Genomic DNA, 21,357 nt, shown 5'->3' with positions numbered 1-21,357 from the left:
CGACAAAAGCAGCCAAACCGCATGTCAGAATGGCCGAGCGGTCCTAGGCGCTGCGTTCAGGTCGCAGTCCGGGCATCCGGGCGTGGGTTCGATTCCCAATTCTGGCACTTATGCTTTGCTTCCGCTGTGTGAGTAATGACTATAGTTTATTAGCTAGGTGGCTGGGCGTACCGGTACAGACATTTAAGAGTCATAATACAGAAAAATGTGAATACCTATCGGCACAAAACATTTTTCCAAAACGTTCATTACTTTCACTTTTTTTCGCGACGAAAATTCCAGCGCGCTTGATAGGCCACTTTTGAAAATAGCAATGTGATGTCAATTACTCCTTCTATTGCGCGCAATACCTGTTCTTTTTTTAAATAAACTTCAGTCATGTTTTATTTCTCGACAAAAGCAGCCGAACTGCATGTCAGGATGGCCGAGCAGTCCACGGCGCTGCGTTCAGGTCGCAGTCCGGTCTTCCGGGCGTGGGTTCGAATCCCACTGCTGACACCTATGTTTTGCTTCAGCCGTGTGAGTAATGACTATTGTTTATTAGCTAGGTGGCTGGGCGTACCGGCACAGATAATTAGGAGTCATAATACAGATAAATGTGAATACATTTCGGCACAAAATTCTTTTCCACAGCGTTCACTACTTTCACTTTTTTTCGCGACGAAAACTCCAGCGCGCTTGATAGGCCAGTTTTTAAATAAGCCATGTGATGTAATTTACTCCTTCTATCGCGAGCAATACCTGTTCTTTTTTTAAATAAGCTTTAGTCATATGTTTTATTTCTCGACAAAAGCAGCCAAACCGCATGTCAGGATGGCCGAGCGGTCCAAGGCGCTGCGTTCAGGTCGCAGTCCTGTCTTCCGGGCGTGGGTTCAAATCCCACTTCTGACACTTATGTTTTGCTTCAGCTGTGTGAGTATTGACTATTGTTTATTAGCTAGGTGGCTGGGCGTACCGGTACAGACATTTAGGAGTCATAATACAGATAAATGTGAAATCTTTCGGCACAAAAATTCTTTTCCACAGCGTTCATTACTTTCACTTTTTTTCGCGACGAAAACTTCAGTGCGGTTGATAGGCCACTTTTTAAAATAGCCTTGTGATGTCATTTACTGCTTCTATCGCGCGAAATACCTGTTCTTTGTTAAATTGCTTTAGTCATATGTTTTATTTCTCGACAAAAGCAGCCAAACCGCATGTCAGAATGGCCGAGCGGTCCTAGGCGCTGCGTTCAGGTCGCAGTCCGGGCATCCGGGCGTGGCTTCGATTCCCAATTCTGGCACTTATGATTTGCTTCCGCTGTGTGAGTAATGACTATTGTTTATTAGCTAGGTGGCTGGGCGTACCGGTACAGACATTTAAGACTCATAATACAGAAAAATGTGAATACCTATCGGCACAAAACATTTTTCCAAAACGTTCATTACTTTCACTTTTTTTCGCGACGAAAATTCCAGCGCACTTGATAGGCCAGTTTTGAAAATAGCCATGTGATGTAATTTACTCCTTCTATCGCGAGCAATACCTGTTCTTTTTTTTAAATAAACTTCAGGTATGTTTGATTTCTCGACAAAAGCATCCGAGCTGCATGTCAGGATGGCCGAGCGGTCCACGGCGCTGCGTTCAGGTCGCAGTCCAGTCTTCCGGGCGTGGGTTCGAATCCCACTTCTGACACCTATGTTTTGCTTCAGCTGTGTGAGTAATGACTATTGTTTATTAGCTAGGTGGCTGAGCATACCGGTACAGACATTTAGGAGTCATAATACAGACAAATGTGAATACCTATCGGCACAAAAATTCTTTTCCACAGCGTTCAATACTTTCACTTTTTTTCGCGACGAAAACTCCAGCGCGCTTGATAGGCCAGTTTTGAAAACAGCCATGTGATGTCATTTCCTCCTTCTATCGCGAGCAATGCCTGTTCTTCTTTTAAATAAACTTTAGTAATATTTTTGTTTTCTCGACAAAAGCAGCCAAACCGCATGTCAGGATGGCCGAGCGATCCAAGGCGCTGCGTTCAGGTCGCAGTCCGGTCTTCCGGGCGTGGGTTCGAATCCCACTTTTGAGACTTATGTTTTGCTTCAGCTGTGTGAGTAATGACTATTGTTTATTAGCTAGGTGGCTGAGCATACCGGTACAGACATTTAGGAGTCATAATACAGACAAATGTGAATACCTATCGGCACAAAAATTCTTTTCCACAGCGTTCAATACTTTCACTTTTTTCGCGACGAAAACTCCAGCGCGCTTGATAGGCCAGTTTTGAAAACAGCCATGTGATGTCATTTCCTCCTTCTATCGCGAGCAATACCTGTTCTTTTTTTTTAAATAAACTTCAGTTATGTTTGATTTCTCGACAAAAGCATCCGAGCTGCATGTCAGGATGGCCGAGCGGTCCACGGCGCTGCGTTCAGGTCGCAGTCCAGTCTTCCGGGCGTGGGTTCGAATCCCACTTCTGACACCTATGTTTTGCTTCAGCTGTGTGAGTAATGACTATTGTTTATTAGCTAGGTGGCTGAGCATACCGGTACAGACATTTAGGAGTCATAATACAGACAAATGTGAATACCTATCGGCACAAAATTTCTTTTCCGCGGCGTTCATTACTTTCATTATTTGGCGACGAAAATTTCAACGCGCTTGGTAGGCCACTTCTGAAAATAGCCATGTGATGTCAATTACTCCTTCTATCGTGCGCAATACCTGTTCTTTTTTTCAATAAACTTTAGTCATACGTTTTATTTCTCGACAAAAGCAGCTGAACCGCATGTCAGGATGGCCGAGCGGTCCAAGGCGCTGCGTTCAGGTCGCATTCCGGACTTCCGGGCGTGGGTTCGAATCCCAATTATGGCACTTGTGCTTTGCTTCAGCTGTGTTAGTAATGACTATTGTTTATCAGCTAGGTGGCTGGGCGTACCGGTACAGACCTATATGAGTCATAATACAGATAAATTTCAACACCTATCGGCACAAAAATTCTTTTTCACAGCGTTCATTACTTTCACTTTTTTTCGCGACGAAAACTCCAGCGCGCTTGATAGGCCAGTTTTGAAAATAGCCATGTGATGTCATTTACACATCTATGGCGAGCAATACCTGTTCTCTTTTTAAATAAACTTTAGTCATATGTTTTGTTTCTCGACAAAAGCAGCCAAACCGCATGTCAGGATGGCCGAGCGGTCCAAGGCGCTGCGTTCAGGTCGCATTCCGGACTTCCGGGCGTGGGTTCGAATCCCAATTATGGCACTTATGCTTTGCTTCAGGTGTGTGAGTAATGACTATTGTTTATCAGCTAGGTGGCTGGGCGTACCGGTACAGACATTTAGGAGTCATAATACAGATAAATTTCAACACCTATCGGCACAAAAATTCTTTTCCACAGCGTTCATTACTTTCACTTTTTTTCGCGACGAAAACTCCAGCGCGCTTGATAGGCCAGTTTTGAAAATAGCCATGTGATGTCATTTACACATCTATGGCGAGCAATACCTGTTCTTTTTCTAAATAAACTTTAGTCATATGTTTTATTTCTCGACAAAAGCAGCCAAACCGCATGTCAGGATGGCCGAGCGGTCCAAGGCTCTGCATTCAGGTCGCAGTCCGGTCTTCGGGGCGTGGGTTCGAATCCCACTGCTGACACTTATGTTTGGCTTCAGCTGTGTGAGTAATGACTATTGTTTATTAGCTAGGTGGCTGGGCGTACCGGTACAGACTTTAAGAGTCATAATACAGAGAATTGTGAATACCTATCGGCACAAAAATTCTTTTCCACAACGTTCATTACTTTCACTTTTTTTCGCGACGAAACTTCCAGCGCGCTTGATAGGCCACTTTTGAAAATAGCCATGTGATGTCATTTACTGCTTCTATCGCGCGCAATACCTGTTCTTTTTTTGAATAAACTTCAGTCATATCTTTTATTTCTCGACAAAAGCAGCCAAACTGCATGTCAGAATGGCCGAGCGTCGATTCCACTTCCGGGCACCGTAGTGTACGGACGTGGCGGCATGAGCTCCGGCGATATCGGAGCGGCATCAACGGCCCAGCTCGGTCGTGGTACCAGGAACATGGACGAATCGTCACAGGATTATCAGATTATTTTGCCCCGACTGCCATCAAATGATTCAACGCTGCATACTGTCTTTTTGCACGCCGATATCAAGGCGCGGCCGTATCGCGTTGAGGATTTCAGGGACGCTCTTATTCGTTTGGCTTTGCTTCCCGAGGTTGCTGCCTTGGGGGCGTACCAAATGAATCATGTTTGGGCCATCACTTTCAAGGACGAGGAGGGCAAGAAGAGAATACTCGATGCTGGGGACATTGTGGTGAAGAACCAGCGCTGTATCACTATCGACCCTAACCACCAGGATACGAAGCTGAAGATACACTGGCTATTGTTTAACGTTCCTGACGACGAGGTGAGGGCAGCGTTGGCTCCTTATGGCAAGGTGAACGAAATAGTGCGAGAGCGCTGGCGCGTGTATGGATGCACGGACAAAGGCTCTTCGACGCGAGTGGTGAGCATCAGGCTCAAAGCTGGCCTCACGGTGGATGACCTCCCACATCAGTTGCGGATTGCCGGAGACCTCACGCTAGTTGTCGTCGCGGGAAGAGCACCGCTATGCCTGCGTTGCCGCGGAACAGGTCATATTAGGAGGGATTGCCGAGCCCCACGTTGTACAGTGTGTCGGCGTTTTGGGCATAATGAGAGCGGCTGTATGAGAACATATGCAAGTGTAGCAGGGCCCGCGGGGGGCGAAGAACTTTCCGAGCATCACATGGACGAGGCTGAAGCAGAAGAGCTGATAGGGGCGCGTCGGGAGGAACCGAAACCCAAGTTGACGCCCCTTACGCCACGCCCCACAGGTGCTGAGACGACGCTTAACAAAGACAAGGGTTCTACAAAAGACGTGCAATCCACGAGGAACACACAAGATATAACGGCGCTTGCAGCACAGGAAGAAATGTCGGAAAACATGGACACGTCAAATACATGTAAAAGGCCCAGGGAAGACGCGGAAGGCGAGAAGGCTGCTACAACGAAAGAAGTGGAACAACCACCGGCCAAGGCGATGAACGTGCGCCGTAGACCGGCACCTAACATCCTCAGCGAACGTCGAATAGCCGAGAACCTCCCACCAACCCAGGTGCAACAGACACAACCGCCGCAGCAGCAACCAGTGCCGAATCAGCAGACATTGCATCAGCGACTGACAGATCATCAACAGAAGGGGCCTTCAGCGGGGCCCCCTGCAGATCAAAAGCCCCCGTAAGGTGGGGGTCTGGATTAAGTGACACAAGTATTGACCCGGCGGAAGCACCAACAAATGGAGCGCAGTGGTGAAGTGTGCATAATGTGCTGCGTGAAACGTGCGTGGCGCTCTACTTTTGTGATCAAAAGAAAGGGGACCTATCAGACCATATCGAACCTTGGACCTGATGGTGATAAAGGAGCATCAGAGGTGAGAACCATGTGGCCGGGACGGCCATTCACGTCCTAATGGCTATGAGCGTCGAAGCAGAATTGAGAGTTGCGACTCTCAATGTCAGGGGACTTGCCGCTCGACGAAGGCAGTATCAATTAAGTCGTTTGATGCTTGAATGTGATCTCGATGTTATTGCCATTCAGGAAACAAAAGTTGAAGGGCAAGATCAGACTGACCGAATGGTGTCCCCTTTTAGAGCCCGGTATGATGTGTGTGTGTCTCATGCCGTTGGAATGTCGGCGGGTTGTGCACTGTTCCTTAAAAATTCTATTGGTATAGTTGAGGAGACTGTAACTGTGTCTAGTACTGGGAGATTCATAGTTTGCGATTTTACATATAATAATAAAAAATGGCGAGTTGTCTGTGTTTACGCACCGAACAAAGAAGTTGAACGTAAATTATTGTTTGAGAATTTACAGACTTTTCTTAGCTGTGGCAGGATTGTCATTATGCTCGGCGACTTTAATTGTGTTTGCAACCCTCAGGACAGAGCAAAAAAAGCAGCCATAAAAGACCAAAGTGCAGCGCTACTCTGCACTATTGTACAAGATTGTCATCTCGAAGATGTTGGTGATGTGTTCTCTGCAGAAGAGCACTTCACACACTTTCAGAACGAAAGCCATGCGAGGCTAGACAGAGCCTATGTGTCAGTAGAGTTAATGCGAGTATGTTCGAATTATGAAGTAAAAAGTGTGTCTTTCAGTGACCACAGTTTAGTAATGTTCACTATAGGGTATAAAAAGAAGAAGACACGCTTTAACTGGGACGTGTGGAAATTAAACGACTTATTATTAAAAGATGAATTGTTCGTTGAAGCTGTGCAGGATTCCATTAACCAAATGTTAGCCGAGCCTCAAGCGAACGTGATTGAAGCCTGGGAGCGTTTTAAGGAGGTAACAAAGATGAAAGCCATAGAAAGATCCGGTGTGTTACATAGAGCCAAAAAGGAAAAAGAAAAAGATTTGCAATGTCAGTTAGACTTTGCATTGAGCCTAGAAAGTAAAATGCCAGGAAAGTACACAAAAGAAATAAGGCAGTTAAAAAACCAATTGGAGGCAATTGACATTGAAGAATATAGAGGTGCGGTGATAAGGGCACGTGCAGAAAAATTATCTCTCGGCGAAACACCAACAAAGCGTGCACTTGGGGATGAAAAAAGATACGCCAAGCGAAATGAAATCAAAGCGATTGCAACTGATAGCGGTATTGTACGTGAAGCGACAGCAATTGAGCAAGTATTTGTTGAATATTTCCGAGGCTTACTTGGCCGAAAAGTGAAGGCAGAGGAAGGGTTTGAGGATCAGTTTCTGCATTTGATACCAAAGCTCTCTGATAACGAGAGAGAGCAGCTGGAGATAGCGATTGAAGTGTCCGAAATAGAAAAGGCTATTGACGACCTAGCGGCTGGCAAAGCACCGGGACCTGATGGATTTGGTGCCGCATTGTACAAGACTTTTAAAGGTGTTATTTCTGTTGCCTTACATCGTGTCTTCACGGAGGCTATAAGATTAAAGGTTCTGCCCGGCTCATTTAAAAAGACGCACGTAATACTCATACCGAAAACTGACGACCCCAAAAAATTATTGTCCGTCAAGTCGTACCGACCAATCAGTTTAGCCAACACAGACTATAAAGTGTTTATGAAGGTTCTTGCAGGCAGGTTGCAAAGGATGATGAAAATACTAGTTGGACCACACCAGACTTGTGGTATAAAAGGACGCACAATAAATACAAATGTTCATGTAGCGAGAAGCGTGCTGGAGAGTTGCGATGTGTTTGGTAGCAAGGTTGCAATGTTGCAATTAGATCTGGAAAAAGCCTTTGACCGTGTAAATCATGATATCCTTTTTTTGATACTAGAATATGTTAATGTAGGGTCTGTCATTTTGGAAGGGGTAAAAATGGCCTATAGAGAGTGCTTTACGAGTCTTGTAATTAATGGGCGACTTACTGAAAGCTTTCAAGTGACAAACGGTGTGCGGCAAGGTGATCCCATTTCGGCTTTATTATTTGCAATATATATGGAACCTTTCTGCATGAAGATTATTAGCAATGAAACAATAAAAGGGTATCAGCTAATGAACAGTGAAGTTAAAATGCTAACATATGCCGACGATATTGCCGTGTTTTGTAGCGATAAGGAAAGTGTCAGTGAAGTGATACGTCATGTGGCCTATTTTTGCAAGATGACAGGCAGTGCAGTAAACTGGGACAAATGCCTAGGCTTGTGGCATGGTTCTTGGGAGACCACCCCACAAAACTTTGCAAATATGAACTGGTCACTTGTACCGACGAAGTATCTCGGAGTACCCCTCCAGCATTACAAAAACACGGATGATTACTGGAAAGAGATATGTGAGAGCACTCGTGAGAAGACAAGAAACTGGGGTGGTAGGGAACTTTCTATGTTTTCTAGAGCGACTGCATGCAATTGGTTCATTGTTTGCAAAGTATGGTATGTTCTGCAGTTCCTATTTATGTCAAGAGCAAATGTGCAGAAATTGCATCGAGTCTTAGCTGTGTTTGTTTGGGGGTCGGTTTGGGAGCGTACGAGTCGAACAAACTTATTTCATTCACTAAGAAATGGTGGTTTAGGATTGGCTCACCTCTTCCTCAAGCAAATTGTGTCCAGATATATTTTTTTACGCGACCAATGTAACCCGTTTGTGAGAACATTTCTACAAATTGTACTTTCTAATAAGATTCCTGATTATGTGGTATCAAGTATGTCTGTGAAATGTAACCTACGTGGATATTTAAGAGAAGTTATAATGGCATATGAAATACTGAAAGTGAGATTTTCAATGGAATATTTATCTGTTGTAAAGAGAAAACGTCTTTACAGAGATTTACGTGACGTAATGCTGCCTCAGCCTATCTACAGATCAGTATACCAGGTTGGTGCTGAACGTGACGTATTGAAGAGAGTGAAAATGATGACCGTACGCGCAAGTGCAAAGACATTTTTTTTTCAGCTGCACAGCGGAACATTGCCCGTAAAACCATGGTTGCAGGAAAAGGGTTTCTTTGTTCCGTGGTCGATGGACTGCCTTATCTGTAAGAAACCCGAGACTGTCAACCACATTTTTCTTGATTGCTGGGATGCTGTTTTTCTGTGGGACATTCTGCAGCGTACCTTGAAAAAGGACTTGCCTATCACACCACACGGTATTAGATTCTTGGCTGTAGAAAATGAGGATGGTGTGCCTTATGATATGTTTATGTTGCTTGTGCTTCACAGCGTGTGGCGAACTAGAATGGCAGTAAGACACGTAGATAAAGATGCCCGATGTGCGCATGAATACTTCACGGAAAGTATTGTATACATAAGAGACGTGTTATCTTCCAGAGAAGAAAGACCTGAATGGGTGTCGTTGTTGAATGTGTTGGCTACAATGAAGCAGTTTTAAATGAAACCAGTCACAGCCAGGCTGGTGTTTTTTTAAACTCGTTTAAAAGTGATCGTAAATTGTATTTCTTTTGTGCGAAGCCGGCAATAAAGAAAAAAAAAAAAAAAAAAAACAGAATGGCCGAGCGGTCCAAGGCGCTGCGTTCAGGTCGCAGTCCGGTCTTCAGGGCGTGGGTTCGAATCCCACTTCTGACACTTATGTTTTGCTTCAGCTGTGTGAGTAATGACTATTGTTTATTAGCTAGGTGGCTGGGCGTACCGGTACAGACATTTAGGAGTCATAATACAGATAAATGTGTATACCTGTCGGCACAAAAATGAATTTCCGCAGCGTTCATTACTTTCAATTTTTTTCGCGACGAAAGTGCCAGTGCGCTTGAAGGCCACTTTTGAAAATAGCCGTGTGATGTCAATTATTCTTTCTATTGCGCGCAATACCTGTTCTTTTTTAAAAAGCTTTAGTCATACGTTTTATTTCTCGACAAAAGCAGCCAAACCGCATGTCAGGATGGCCGAGCGGTCCAAGGCGCTGCGTTCAGGTCGCAGTCCGGTCTTCCGGGCGTGGGTTCGAATCCCACTGCGGACACTTATGTTTTGCTTCAGCTGTGTGAGTAATGACTATTGTTTATTAGCTAGGTGGCTGGGCGCATCGGTACAGACATTTAGGAGTCATATTACAGATAAATGTGAATACCTATCGGCACAAAAATTTTTTTTCCACAGCGTTCATTACTTTCACTTTTTTCGCGACCAAAACTCCAGCGCGCTTGATAGGCCACATTTGAAAATATCCATGTGATGGCATTCACTCCTTCTATCGCGCGCAATACCTGTTCTTTTTTTTAAATAAACTTCAGTTATATCTTTTATTTCTCGACAAAAGCAGCCGAACCGCATGTCAGGATGGCCGAGGGGTCCAAGGCGCTGCGTTCAGGTCGCAGTCCGGACTTCCGGGCGTGGGTTTGAGTCCCACTTCTGACAGTTATGTTTTGCTTCAGCTGTGTGAGTAATGACTATTGTTTATAAGCTAGGTGGCTGGGCGTGCCGGTACAGACATTTAGGAGTGATAATACAGATAAATGTGAATACGTATCGGCACAAAATTTCTTTTCCACAGCGCTCATTACTTTCACTTTTTTTCGCGACGAAAACTCTAGCGCGCTTGATAGGCCAGTTTTGAAAATAGCCATGTGATGTCATTTACTCCTTCTATCGCGAGCAATACCTGTTCTTTTTTTAAATAAACATTAGTCATATGTTTTATTTCTCGACAAAAGCAGCCAAACCGCATGTCAGGATGGCCGAGTGGTCCAAGGCGCTGCGTTCAGGTCGCAGTCCGGTCTTACGGGCGTGGGTTCGAATCCCAATTCTGACACTTATGTTTTGCTTCAGCTGTGTGAGTAATGACTATTGTTTATTAGCAAGGTTGCTGGGCGTACTGGTACAGATATTTAGGAGTCATAATACAGAGAATTGTGTATACCTATCGGCACGAAAATTCTTTCCCACGGCGTTTATTACTTTCACTTTTTTTCGCGACGAAAATTCCAACGCGCTTGATAGGCCAATTTTGAAAATAGCCATGTGATGGCATTTACTCCTTCTATCGCGCGCTATACCTGTTCTTTTTTTAAATAAACTTTAGTCACATCTTTTATTTCTCGACAAAAGCAGCCAAACGGCATGTCAGGATGGCCAAGCGGTCCAAGGCACTGCGTTCAGGTCGCAGTCCGGGCATCCGGGCGTGGGTTCGATTCCCAATTCTGGCACTTATAATTTGCTTCCGCTGTGTGAGTAATGACTATTGTTTATTAGCTAGGTGGCTGGGCGTACCGGTACAGGCATTTAAGACTCATAATACAGAAAAATGTGAATACCTATCGGCACAAAACAATTTTCCAAAACGTTCATTACTTTCACTTTTTTTCGCGACGAAAATTCCAGCGCACTTGATAGGCCAGTTTTGAAAATAGCCATGTGATGTAATTTACTCCTTCTATCGCGAGCAATACCTGTTCTTTTTTTTAAATAAACTTCAGTTATGTTTTATTTCTCGACAAAAGCATCCGAGCTGCATGTCAGGATGGCCGAGCGGTCCACGGCGCTGCGTTCAGGTCGCAGTCCAGTCTTCCGGGCGTGGGTTCGAATCCCACTTCTGACACCTATGTTTTGCTTCAGCTGTGTGAGTAATGACTATTGTTTATTAGCTAGGTGGCTGAGCATACCGGTACAGACATTTAGGAGTCATAATACAGACAAATGTGAATACCTATCGGCACAAAAATTCTTTTCTAAAGCGTTCAATACTTTCACTTTTTTTCGCGACGAAAACTCCAGCGCGCTTGATAGGCCAGTTTTGAAAACAGCCATGTGATGTCATTTACTCCTTCTATCGCGAGCAATGCCTGTTCTTCCTATAAATAAACTTTAGTGATATGTTTTATTTCTCGACAAAAGCAGCCAAACCGCATGTCAAGATGGCCGAGCGATCCAAGGCGCTGCGTTCAGGTCGCAGTCCGGTCTTCCGGGCGTGGGTTCGAATCCCACTTCTGACACTTATGTTTTGCTTCAGCTGTGTGAGTAATGACTATTGTTTATTAGCAAGGTTGCTGGGCGTACCGGTACAGACATTTAGGAGTCATAATACAAATAAATGTGTATACCTATCGGCACAAAATTTCTTTTCCGCGGCGTTCATTACTTTCATTTTTTGGCGACGAAAATTCCAGCGCGCTTGATAGGCCACTTTTGAAAATAGCCATGTGATGTCAATTACTCCTTCTATCACGCGCAATACCTGTTCTTTTTTTCAATAAACTTTACTCATATGTTTTATTTCTCGACAAAAGCGGCCGAACCGCATGTCAGGATGGCCGAGCGGTCCAAGGCGCTGTGTTCAGGTCGCAGTCCAGACTTCCGGGCGTGGGTTCGAATCCCACTTCTGACAGTTATGTTTTGCTTCAGCTGTGTGAGTAATGACTATTGTTTATTAGCTAGGTGGCTTGGCGTACCGGTAGAGACATTTAGGAGTCATAATACAGATAAATGTGTATACCTATCGGTACAAATTTTTTTTCCGCGGCGTTCATTACTTTCATTTTTTTGGCGACGAAAACTCCAGCGCGCTTGATAGGCCAGTTTTGAAAATAGCCATGTGATGTCATTTACTCATTCTATCGCGAGCAATACCTGTTCTTTTTTTAAATAAACTTTAGACATACGTATATTTCTCGACAAAAGCAGCCAAACCGCATGTCAGGATGGCCGAGCGGTCCAAGGCGCTGCATTCAGGTCGCATTCCGGTCTTCCGGGCGTGAGTTCGAATCCCACTTCTGACACTTATGTTTTGCTTCAGCTGTATGAGTAATGACTATTGTTTATTAGCAAGGTTGCTGGGCGTACCGGTACAGACATTTAGGAGTCATAATACAGATAAATGTGAATACCTATCGGCACAAAAATTTTTTTCCACAGCGTTCATTTCACTTTTTTTCGCGACCAAAACTCCAGCGCGCTTGATAGGCCACTTTTGAAAATAGCCATGTGATGGCATTTATTCCTTGTATCGCGCGAAATACCTGTTCTTTTTTTTAAATAAACTTTAGTTATATCTTTTATTTCTCGACAAATGCAGCTGAACCGCTTGTCAGGATGGCCGAGCGGTCAAAGGCGCTGCGTTTAGGTCGCAGTCCGGTCTTCCAGGCGTGGGTTCGAATCCCACTTCTGACACCGATGTTTTGCTTCAGCTGTGTGAGTAATGACTATTGTTTATTAGCTAGGTGGCTGGGCGTACCGGCACAGACATTTAGGAGTCATAATACAGATAAATGTGAATACCTATCGGCACAAAATTCTTTTCCACAGCGTTCATTACTTTCACTTTTTTTCGCGACGAAAACTCCAGCGCGCTTGATAGGCCAGTTTTTAAATAAGCCATGTGATGTAATTTACTCCTTCTATCGCGAGCAATACCTGTTCTTTTTTTAAATAAACTTTAGTCATATGTTTTATTTCTCGACAAAAGCAGCCAAACCGCATGTCAGGATGGCCGAGCGGTCCAAGGCGCTGCGTTCAGGTCGCAGTCCTGTCTCCCGGGCGTGGGTTCAAATCCCACTTCTGACACTTATGTTTTGCTTCAGCTGTGTGAGTAATGACTATTGTTTATTAGCTAGGTGGCTGGGCGTATCGGTACAGACATTTAGGAGTCATAATACAGATAAATGTGAAATCTTTCGGCACAAAAATTCTTTTCCACAGCGTTCATTACTTTCACTTTTTTTCGCGACGAAAACTCCAGTGCGGTTGATAGGCCACTTTTTAAAATAGCCTTGTGATGTCATTTACTGCTTCTATCGCGCGCAATACCTGTTCTTTGTTAAATAGCTTTAGTCATATGTTTTATTTCTCGACAAAAGCTGCCAAACCGCATGTCAGAATGGCCGAGCGGTCCTAGGCGCTGCGTTCAGGTCGCAGTCCGGGCATCCGGGCGTGGGTTCGATTCCCAATTCTGGCACTTATGCTTTGCTTCCGCTGTGTGAGTAATGACTATTGTTTATTAGCTAGGTGGCTGGGCGTACCGGTACAGACATTTAAGACTCATAATACAGAAAAATGTGAATACCTATCGGCACAAAACATTTTTCCAAAACGTTCAATACTTTCACTTTTTTTCGCGACGAAAATTCCAGCGCACTTGATAGGCCAGTTTTGAAAATAGCCATGTGATGTAATTTACTCCTTCTATCGCGAGCAATACCTGTTCTTTTTTTTAAATAAACTTCAGTTATGTTTTATTTCTCGACAAAAGCATCCGAGCTGCATGTCAGGATGGCCGAGCGGTCCACGGCGCTGCGTTCAGGTCGCAGTCCAGTCTCCCGGGCGTGGGTTCGAATCCCACTTCTGACACCTATGTTTTGCTTCAGCTGTGTGAGTAATGACTATTGTTTATTAGCTAGGTGGCTGAGCATACCGGTACAGACATTTAGGAGTCATAATACAGACAAATGTGAATACCTATCGGCACAAAAATTCTTTTCCACAGCGTTCAATACTTTCACTTTTTTTCGCGACGAAAACTCCAGCGCGCTTGATAGGCCAGTTTTGAAAACAGCCATGCGATGTCATTTACTCCTTCTATCGCGAGCAATGCCGGTTCTTCTTTTAAATAAACTTTAGTAATATGTTTTATTTCTCGACAAAAGCAGCCAAACCGCATGTCAGGATGGCCGAGCGATCCAAGGCGCTGCGTTCAGGTCGCAGTCCGGTCTTCCGGGCGTGGGTTCGAATCCCACTTCTGACACTTATGTTTTGCTTCAGCTGTGTGAGTAATGACTATTGTTTATTAGCAAGGTTGCTGGGCGTACCGGTACAGACATTTAGGAGTCATAATACAAATAAATGTGTATACCTATCGGCACAAAATTTCTTTTCCACGGCGTTCATTACTTTCATTTTTTGGCGACGAAAATTCCAGCGCGCTTGATAGGCCACTTTTGAAAATAGCCATGTGATGTCAATTACTCCTTCTATCGCGCGCAATACCTGTTCTTTTTTTAAATAAACTTTAGTCATATCTTTTATTTCTTGACAAAAGCAGCCAAACCGCAAGTCAGGATGGCCGAGCGGTCCAAGGCGCTGCGTTCAGGTCGCATTCCGGACTTCCGGGCGTGGGTTCGAATCCCAATTATGGCACTTATGCTTTGCTTCAGCTGTGTGAGTAATGACTATTGTTTATCAGCTAGGTGGCTGGGCGTACCGGTACAGACATTTAGGAGTCATAATACAGATAAATTTCAACACCTATCGGCACAAAAATTCTTTTCCACAGTGTTCATTACTTTCACTTTTTTTCGCGACGAAAACTCCAGCGCGCTTGATAGGCCAGTTTTGAAAATAGCCATGTGATGTCATTTACACATCTATGGCGAGCAATACCTGTTCTTTTTCTAAATAAACTTTAGTCATATGTTTTATTTCTCGACAAAAGCAGCCAAACCGCATGTCAGGATGGCCGAGCGGTCCAAGGCTCTGCATTCAGGTCGCAGTCCGGTCTTCGGGGCGTGGGTTCGAATCCCACTGCTGACACTTATGTTTGGCTTCAGCTGTGTGAGTAATGACTATTGTTTATTAGCTAGGTGGCTGGGCGTACCGGTACAGACTTTAAGAGTCATAATACAGAGAATTGTGAATACCTATCGGCACAAAAATTCTTTTCCACAACGTTCATTACTTTCACTTTTTTTCGCGACGAAACTTCCAGCGCGCTTGATAGGCCACTTTTGAAAATAGCCATGTGATGTCATTTACTGCTTCTATCGCGCGCAATACCTGTTCTTTTTTTGAATAAACTTCAGTCATATCTTTTATTTCTCGACAAAAGCAGCCAAACTGCATGTCAGAATGGCCGAGCGGTCCAAGGCGCTGCGTTCAGGTCGCAGTCCGGTCTTCAGTGCGTGGGTTCGAATCCCACTTCTGACACTTATGTTTTGCTTCAGCTGTGTGAGTAATGACTATTGTTTATTAGCTAGGTGGCTGGGCGTACCGGTACAGACATTTAGGAGTCATAATACAGATAAATGTGTATACCTGTCGGCACAAAAATGAATTTCCGCAGCGTTCATTACTTTCAATTTTTTTCGCGACGAAAGTGCCAGTGCGCTTGAAGGCCACTTTTGAAAATAGCCGTGTGATGTCAATTATTCTTTCTATTGCGCGCAATACCTGTTCTTTTTTAAAAAGCTTTAGTCATACGTTTTATTTCTCGACAAAAGCAGCCAAACCGCATGTCAGGATGGCCGAGCGGTCCAAGGCGCTGCGTTCAGGTCGCAGTCCGGTCTTCCGGGCGTGGGTTCGAATCCCACTGCTGACACTTACGTTTTGCTTCAGCTGTGTGAGTAATGACTATTGTTTATTAGCTAGGTGGCTGGGCGCATCGGTACAGACATTTAGGAGTCATATTACAGATAAATGTGAATACCTATCGGCACAAAAATTTTTTTTCCACAGCGTTCATTACTTTCACTTTTTCCGCGACCAAAACTCCAGCGCGCTTGATAGGCCACATTTGAAAATATCCATGTGATGGCATTCACTCCTTCTATCGCGCGCAATACCTGTTCTTTTTTTTAAATAAACTTCAGTTATATCTTTTATTTCTCGACAAAAGCTGCCGAACCGCATGTCAGGATGGCCGAGGGGTCCAAGGCGCTGCGTTCAGGTCGCAGTCCGGACTTCCGGGCGTGGGTTTGAGTCCCACTTCTGACAGTTATGTTTTGCTTCAGCTGTGTGAGTAATGACTATTGTTTATAAGCTAGGTGGCTGGGCGTGCTGGTACAGACATTTAGGAGTCGTAATACAGATAAATGTGAATACGTATCGGCACAAAATTTCTTTTCCACAGCGCTCATTACTTTCACTTTTTTTCGCGACGAAAACTCTAGCGCGCTTGATAGGCCAGTTTTGAAAATAGCCATGTGATGTCATTTACTCCTTCTATCGCGAGCAATACCTGTTCTTTTTTTAAATAAACATTAGTCATATGTTTTATTTCTCGACAAAAGCAGCCAAACCGCATGTCAGGATGGCCGAGTGGTCCAAGGCGCTGCGTTCAGGTCGCAGTCCGGTTTTACGGGCGTGGGTTCGAATCCCAATTCTGACACTTATGTTTTGCTTCAGCTGTGTGAGTAATGACTATTGTTTATTAGCAAGGTTGCTGGGCGTACTGGTACAGATATTTAGGAGTCATAATACAGAGAATTGTGTATACCTATCGGCACGAAAATTCTTTCCCACGGCGTTTATTACTTTCACTTTTTTTCGCGACGAAAATTCCAACGCGCTTGATAGGCCACTTTTGAAAATAGCCATGTGATGTCATTTACTGCTTCTAACGCGCGCAATACCTGTTCTTTTTTAAATAGCTTTAGTCATGTTTTATTTCTCGACAAAAGCAGCCAAACCGTTACGATGGCCGAGCGGTCCAAGGCGCTGCGTTCAGGTCGCAGTCCGGTCTTCCGGCCGTGGGTTCGAATCCCACTTCTGACACTTATGTTTTGCTTCAGCTGTGTGAGTAATGACTATTGTTTATTAGCTAGGTGGCTGGGCGTACTGGTACAGACATTTAGTAGTCTTATTACAGATAAATATTAATACCGCACAAAAATATTTTTCCACAGCGTTCATTTCACTTTTTTTCGTGACCAAAACTCCAGTGCGCTTGATAGGCCACTTTTGAAAATAGCCATGTGATGGCATTTACTCCTTCTATCGCGCGCTATACCTGTTCTTTTTTTAAATAAACTTTAGTCATATCTTTTATTTCTCGACAAAAGCAGCCAAACGGCATGTCAGGATGGCCAAGCGGTCCAAGGCACTGCGTTCAGGTCGCAGTCCGGGCATCCGGGCGTGGGTTCGATTCCCAATTCTGGCACTTATAATTTGCTTCCGCTGTGTGAGTAATGACTATTGTTTATTAGCTAGGTGGCTGGGCGTACCGGTACAGACATTTAAGACTCATAATACAGAAAAATGTGAATACCTATCGGCACAAAACATTTTTCCAAAACGTTCATTACTTTCACTTTTTTTCGCGACGAAAATTCCAGCGCACTTGATAGGCCAGTTTTGAAAATAGCCATGTGATGTAATTTACTCCTTCTATCGCGAGCAATACCTGTTCTTTTTTTTAAATAAACTTTAGTTATATCTTTTATTTCTCGACAAATGCAGCTGAACCGCTTGTCAGGATGGCCGAGGATTCCACTTCCAGCTTTGGAGCGATACGGTCGCGGAATGTTCGGCTCCGACGGAGCGGTATCAGCGGCCCGACCGGGCCGCGGTGACAGGGTTTTTGCGCCTAGCGCCGACGATTATCAGGTGATTTTGCCCAATCTGCCTTCCGGACGCATCGCTGCGAATACCGTTTTCATGCATGGTGACCCGAGAGCCCGGCCTTACCGCGTGGAAGATTACCGGGACACTTTGGCCAAGCTTGGTGCGCTCGACGACGTTTTGGCGTTGGGGGCGTATCAAATGAACCACGTATGGGCTGTGACACTGACGAGTGCTGAGGCTGCTCGGAAGTTGCTCTCCGCCATCGATGTGAAGGTAAAGGATCGCCCATGTTTGCTCATTGACCCAAATAACCGCGAGGTTAGCTTGAAGCTTCACTGGTTGCTGTACGGCGTGACCGACGAAGACGTGCGTGTTGCCTTGACTCTCTATGGGAAAGTGTTCGAAGTGAAACGGGAGAAGTGGCGAGCTCCGGGCATCACAGAAAAGGGCTCAACGACGCGGTCTGTGGGACTAAAGCTGCACTCCGACGTCAAGGTGGATGACATTCCGCACCAGCTCAAGATTGCCGGAGAGCTGACTCTCGTTGTCGTTCCAGGCCGTGCACCATTGTGCCTACGGTGCAAGAGTACCGGTCACATACGTCGCGACTGCCGAGTACCCCGCTGCAGTCGTTGTCGCCGCTTCGGCCACGAAGACGCCGACTGCGCGAAGACATATGCCAGTGTGACTGGACCAGCGAGGAAAGTGATGCACTGGAGCACCTCATGGACGAAGCAGACTCGGAAGAAACAGCAGGAGTTAACCCGAGCTGTGCTGTGGAAGATGGGTCGTCATGCCGTCAAGAAGAGGGCGTGTGTGAAGCACCAGGTAAGCCCGACGCCGGGCTTCCATATGAAGGCGTAGGCGAAAGTAGTGAAAAGGTGGATGCAAGCAGCACCGGCGACACGTGTCTTGGCTCAGCAGACGAGACCCCCTCTGAGGCTGAACCGATGACTGGGATTGAAAGCGACAGTGGCACTGTGACGGGGAAGCGTCCCCGTGACGAAGGGAAAAAAGAGAAGGGCACCACTGCTGCCTCGCCGGACGAACCACCCGCCAAGACGACTCCCGCTCGGCGGCCTACCATCCGGCCACGGCCAAACATTTCGTCGGAGCGCAAGACGGCGGAAACGCCGCCTTCGCCAACTTAAGGACTGTACTGGGACAAGGCGTTCAGGAAGGAATTGCAGTTGTAAGGTAAGCGCCATGCCCCTGGGTTTTTCGTAGCCTTACAATGGTGCAAATAGAAAATTCAATCCGTGTGGCCACTTTAAATGTGCGTGGCCTGGCCTCACGGAGAAAACAATGTCAACTTTATCGGCTAGTAAGTGACCTCGACCTTGACATGCTGGCAGTCCAAGAGACTAAAGTCCATGGTGACGATGAAACTGGGGGCATGGTGCGCCAATTCTTGCCGCGGTATTCTGTTGTAGTTAGCCATGCCATAGGGACTTCTTCTGGTTGCGTTTTGTTCGTCAGACAGAGTCTGGGTGCTAAAGTAGAAGCGTCAACGTCATGTCCGTCTGGTCGGCTCATTGTTTGTGATCTTTTGTTTTCGGGATTGGAATGGCGCGTAATATGCTTGTACGCACCGACTGTCACTGACGAAAGACGCATATTTTTCGAACGACTGAAGCAGTATACCAAATGTAATAGGCTCCTAATCATTATTGGCGATTTCAACTGCGTCCTTTCAGCCAAAGACAAAACTAGCGAACGACCTTACAGGGATGCAAGTACGGCTGTCTTAAGCGATATGGTAAGAGAACATGGTTTGGAGGATGTGGCTGAATGTCTCGGTGGTGGCCGGACTATGCAGTACACCCACTTTCAGGCAGCCAGCCATGCCCGACTAGATAGGGCGTACGTGAGTGTAGAATTGGTACCGATTTGCAAGGCATACCGTGTTAACGCCGTTTCATTTAGTGACCACTGCTTGGTTAGCTTTGTAGTAGCTAGCACGAAAGAAACGAAAAGGGCCTTCGAGTGGCAACTATGGAAATCGAATTCGAATCTGCTGAGTGATGAAAAATTTATGGAGGAAGTAATGACGGAAGTTGAAAAAATGAAAGTTCGCAGTAAAAAGACGTTTAGAGAAAAATGGGAGAACTTCAAGCAGGTCGTTAAATTGAAGGCTTTGGAACGCTCGAGCGCTATAAGCAGAGAAAAAGGAGCAGAAGAAAAGCTCATGCGCAGAAACCTGGAAAAATTGCTCCTCGAAGAATGTAGAATGCCCGGCATGTTTCTTGAAGATATTCGCGCGTTGAAAAGTAAAATTGAGCGGTTTGATGTCGAAAGATACCGCGGTGCTATGGTTCGGGCAAGAGCCGAGCGACTGATAACGGCAGAAGCACCGTCAAAAAGGGCGTTGGGCTCAGAAAAGTGGCATGCGCGTCGTAATCAGATAACAGAAATTGAACACGAGGGTGAGGTCAGCGATGTCGCAGATGTTATCGAGCGTGCTTTCTTTGAGCACTTCAATGGTTTATTTGCCGCCAGCTCAGTTGATGTCGATCGTTTTAAAAAAGATTTTTTACCGCTGATGCCAAAGCTTGACAATAATGCAAAAGAATTATTGGAGGAACCCATTTCGGAAGAGGAAGTTAACAGTGCTATTGAAAGTATGCATCCCGGGAAATCGCCTGGCCCTGATGGTCTGACTTCCGCCTTTTATAAGTGTTTTAAGTTTGAAATAACACCAGTCTTAGCCGACGTTTATAATGAGGCATTCGAGCTGAAAATATTACCCCCGTCTTTTTCATCATCTCACACTGTTCTTATACCAAAATCGGAAGACCCCGTTGCACTGCGCAAAGTAAATTCTTACCGCCCAATCTGCCTCACTAATGGAGATTACAAGATATTCATGAAAATCCTAGCTAAAAGGTTGCAAACAGTCATTACGGAGCTCGTGGGGCCGCATCAGACGTGCGGCATTAAAGGTCGAACTATCCTCACGAATATAAACGCAGCCCGGAGCATCCTCGAATGTTGCGACGCTATTGGTGCGCGAATCGCAATGCTGCAAATCGACCTCGAGAAGGCTTTTGACAGGGTGCCTCATGAAATTCTGCTGTGCATCCTAGATTATGTGAATTTAGGGAAAATAATCAAAGAGGGGGTTGTCATGGCGTACCGAGACTGCTCAACGCGGCTAATCGTTAACAAGGTGGTGGGGAAGCGCATCCCAGTCAAGCGTTCGGTCCGTCAGGGTTGTCCTCTCTCACCACTATTGTTTTGTTTGTACATAGAGTCCTTTTGTTTGAGTGTCATAAAGAATGACTGTGTTCGTGGGTTTAAGCTGCACGAGGTTGAAGTCCGACTGTTGGCGTATGCAGACGATATTGCCATTTTTTGCGCGGACTCTGACAGCATAGCAGATGCTGTCAAATGCGTTACTAACTTCTGTGTTGCAAGTGGCAGCGCTGTAAACTGGGGAAAATGCCTTGGCTTTTGGCACGGTGACTGGGCAGAAACCCCAGACAGTTTTGCCAGCATAAGGTTTGTTACGACACCGGTGAAATACTTGGGTGCCCCCCTCGAATGCTACAAAGACAGCGACTCGTACTGGAGGAGCCAAGTGGATAACCTGCGGGAAAGAGTGAACAAGTGGAATGGCTGGAACTGGTC

General features: G+C 45.4%; 27 non-coding genes across 27 annotated transcripts; all 27 read left to right on the top strand.

Annotated features, from left to right (window-relative positions):
- Positions 1 to 23: 23 nt before the first annotated feature.
- TRNAL-CAG (transfer RNA leucine (anticodon CAG)) lies at positions 24 to 107 on the top strand. The gene has a single exon. It is a non-coding gene; the product is annotated as a tRNA-Leu (tRNA).
- Positions 108 to 414: 307 nt separating this feature from the next.
- TRNAL-CAG (transfer RNA leucine (anticodon CAG)) lies at positions 415 to 498 on the top strand. The gene has a single exon. It is a non-coding gene; the product is annotated as a tRNA-Leu (tRNA).
- A 309-nt stretch (positions 499 to 807) lies between these two features.
- TRNAL-CAG (transfer RNA leucine (anticodon CAG)) lies at positions 808 to 891 on the top strand. The gene has a single exon. It is a non-coding gene; the product is annotated as a tRNA-Leu (tRNA).
- Positions 892 to 1,590: 699 nt separating this feature from the next.
- On the top strand, positions 1,591 to 1,674 carry TRNAL-CAG (transfer RNA leucine (anticodon CAG)). Its single transcript has one exon. It is a non-coding gene; the product is annotated as a tRNA-Leu (tRNA).
- Positions 1,675 to 1,984: 310 nt separating this feature from the next.
- TRNAL-CAG (transfer RNA leucine (anticodon CAG)) lies at positions 1,985 to 2,070 on the top strand. The gene has a single exon. It is a non-coding gene; the product is annotated as a tRNA-Leu (tRNA).
- A 307-nt stretch (positions 2,071 to 2,377) lies between these two features.
- TRNAL-CAG (transfer RNA leucine (anticodon CAG)) lies at positions 2,378 to 2,461 on the top strand. The gene has a single exon. It is a non-coding gene; the product is annotated as a tRNA-Leu (tRNA).
- Positions 2,462 to 3,555: 1,094 nt separating this feature from the next.
- On the top strand, positions 3,556 to 3,639 carry TRNAL-CAG (transfer RNA leucine (anticodon CAG)). The gene has a single exon. It is a non-coding gene; the product is annotated as a tRNA-Leu (tRNA).
- Positions 3,640 to 9,006: 5,367 nt separating this feature from the next.
- TRNAL-CAG (transfer RNA leucine (anticodon CAG)) lies at positions 9,007 to 9,090 on the top strand. The gene has a single exon. It is a non-coding gene; the product is annotated as a tRNA-Leu (tRNA).
- A 307-nt stretch (positions 9,091 to 9,397) lies between these two features.
- Positions 9,398 to 9,481, top strand: TRNAL-CAG (transfer RNA leucine (anticodon CAG)). Its single transcript has one exon. It is a non-coding gene; the product is annotated as a tRNA-Leu (tRNA).
- Positions 9,482 to 9,792: 311 nt separating this feature from the next.
- TRNAL-CAG (transfer RNA leucine (anticodon CAG)) lies at positions 9,793 to 9,876 on the top strand. Its single transcript has one exon. It is a non-coding gene; the product is annotated as a tRNA-Leu (tRNA).
- A 310-nt stretch (positions 9,877 to 10,186) lies between these two features.
- Positions 10,187 to 10,270, top strand: TRNAL-CAG (transfer RNA leucine (anticodon CAG)). Its single transcript has one exon. It is a non-coding gene; the product is annotated as a tRNA-Leu (tRNA).
- Positions 10,271 to 10,580: 310 nt separating this feature from the next.
- On the top strand, positions 10,581 to 10,664 carry TRNAL-CAG (transfer RNA leucine (anticodon CAG)). Its single transcript has one exon. It is a non-coding gene; the product is annotated as a tRNA-Leu (tRNA).
- A 308-nt stretch (positions 10,665 to 10,972) lies between these two features.
- On the top strand, positions 10,973 to 11,056 carry TRNAL-CAG (transfer RNA leucine (anticodon CAG)). The gene has a single exon. It is a non-coding gene; the product is annotated as a tRNA-Leu (tRNA).
- A 310-nt stretch (positions 11,057 to 11,366) lies between these two features.
- Positions 11,367 to 11,450, top strand: TRNAL-CAG (transfer RNA leucine (anticodon CAG)). The gene has a single exon. It is a non-coding gene; the product is annotated as a tRNA-Leu (tRNA).
- Positions 11,451 to 11,758: 308 nt separating this feature from the next.
- TRNAL-CAG (transfer RNA leucine (anticodon CAG)) lies at positions 11,759 to 11,842 on the top strand. Its single transcript has one exon. It is a non-coding gene; the product is annotated as a tRNA-Leu (tRNA).
- A 698-nt stretch (positions 11,843 to 12,540) lies between these two features.
- On the top strand, positions 12,541 to 12,624 carry TRNAL-UAG (transfer RNA leucine (anticodon UAG)). Its single transcript has one exon. It is a non-coding gene; the product is annotated as a tRNA-Leu (tRNA).
- Positions 12,625 to 12,933: 309 nt separating this feature from the next.
- On the top strand, positions 12,934 to 13,017 carry TRNAL-CAG (transfer RNA leucine (anticodon CAG)). The gene has a single exon. It is a non-coding gene; the product is annotated as a tRNA-Leu (tRNA).
- Positions 13,018 to 13,324: 307 nt separating this feature from the next.
- TRNAL-CAG (transfer RNA leucine (anticodon CAG)) lies at positions 13,325 to 13,408 on the top strand. The gene has a single exon. It is a non-coding gene; the product is annotated as a tRNA-Leu (tRNA).
- A 308-nt stretch (positions 13,409 to 13,716) lies between these two features.
- Positions 13,717 to 13,800, top strand: TRNAL-CAG (transfer RNA leucine (anticodon CAG)). The gene has a single exon. It is a non-coding gene; the product is annotated as a tRNA-Leu (tRNA).
- Positions 13,801 to 14,110: 310 nt separating this feature from the next.
- On the top strand, positions 14,111 to 14,194 carry TRNAL-CAG (transfer RNA leucine (anticodon CAG)). Its single transcript has one exon. It is a non-coding gene; the product is annotated as a tRNA-Leu (tRNA).
- Positions 14,195 to 14,895: 701 nt separating this feature from the next.
- On the top strand, positions 14,896 to 14,979 carry TRNAL-CAG (transfer RNA leucine (anticodon CAG)). The gene has a single exon. It is a non-coding gene; the product is annotated as a tRNA-Leu (tRNA).
- A 309-nt stretch (positions 14,980 to 15,288) lies between these two features.
- Positions 15,289 to 15,372, top strand: TRNAL-CAG (transfer RNA leucine (anticodon CAG)). The gene has a single exon. It is a non-coding gene; the product is annotated as a tRNA-Leu (tRNA).
- Positions 15,373 to 15,679: 307 nt separating this feature from the next.
- Positions 15,680 to 15,763, top strand: TRNAL-CAG (transfer RNA leucine (anticodon CAG)). The gene has a single exon. It is a non-coding gene; the product is annotated as a tRNA-Leu (tRNA).
- A 311-nt stretch (positions 15,764 to 16,074) lies between these two features.
- TRNAL-CAG (transfer RNA leucine (anticodon CAG)) lies at positions 16,075 to 16,158 on the top strand. The gene has a single exon. It is a non-coding gene; the product is annotated as a tRNA-Leu (tRNA).
- Positions 16,159 to 16,468: 310 nt separating this feature from the next.
- TRNAL-CAG (transfer RNA leucine (anticodon CAG)) lies at positions 16,469 to 16,552 on the top strand. The gene has a single exon. It is a non-coding gene; the product is annotated as a tRNA-Leu (tRNA).
- A 302-nt stretch (positions 16,553 to 16,854) lies between these two features.
- Positions 16,855 to 16,938, top strand: TRNAL-CAG (transfer RNA leucine (anticodon CAG)). The gene has a single exon. It is a non-coding gene; the product is annotated as a tRNA-Leu (tRNA).
- A 301-nt stretch (positions 16,939 to 17,239) lies between these two features.
- On the top strand, positions 17,240 to 17,323 carry TRNAL-CAG (transfer RNA leucine (anticodon CAG)). Its single transcript has one exon. It is a non-coding gene; the product is annotated as a tRNA-Leu (tRNA).
- Positions 17,324 to 21,357: the final 4,034 nt, after the last annotated feature.

Source organism: Rhipicephalus microplus, chromosome X, assembly GCF_043290135.1.
Source record: "Rhipicephalus microplus isolate Deutch F79 chromosome X, USDA_Rmic, whole genome shotgun sequence".
Classification (NCBI taxonomy): Eukaryota; Metazoa; Arthropoda; class Arachnida; order Ixodida; family Ixodidae; genus Rhipicephalus; species Rhipicephalus microplus.
Note: the sequence above shows the minus strand (reverse complement) of the source record. Positions and strands in the feature narration are given on the sequence as shown.